Source organism: Brassica oleracea, chromosome C4 (genome assembly GCF_000695525.1).
Source record: "Brassica oleracea var. oleracea cultivar TO1000 chromosome C4, BOL, whole genome shotgun sequence".
In the NCBI taxonomy this organism is placed as follows: Eukaryota; Viridiplantae; Streptophyta; class Magnoliopsida; order Brassicales; family Brassicaceae; genus Brassica; species Brassica oleracea.
This window is the reverse complement of record NC_027751.1, coordinates 24,000,402-24,000,887: the sequence shown is the minus strand read 5'-3', so window position 1 is coordinate 24,000,887 and position 486 is coordinate 24,000,402.

The following is a 486-nucleotide window of genomic DNA, read 5'->3' as shown; positions in this document are numbered from 1 at the left end:
TCTGCAACATCAGATTTCATCCTCACCCAATGGTAGTACCTTTTCAGGTCCCTATACATCTTGTTCAGTCCAAGATGAACTGAAAACTTAGACTTATGAGCCTGTCTCATAATCTCTTCTTTGAGTTCCTTATCATTAGGAACACTGACCCTCCCATTGACCAAGATGGTACCATTGTCAGTTGTCTGGTACTCGGTCTTGTCATTGGCGGCTACCTTCTTTAGATTTTCATCCAGGCCCTGTGCTTGCCTAATCCTGGTCAGGAGATCGGCCTGGTTCACTGCCTCCAACCCCAATGGCTCATCTGAACCAACCAAGGTGTTGAGGTTTAAGGACCTGATCATCCCTTCCAGTTCATCCGCCTCTCTCTCAGATGACACTTCAGCCCTTCTGCGGCTCAAAGCATCAGCCACTAGGTTAGCTTTCCCAGGATGATAAGCTATGTCCAGATCATAATCTGCAACAAACTCCATCCATCTCCTCTGC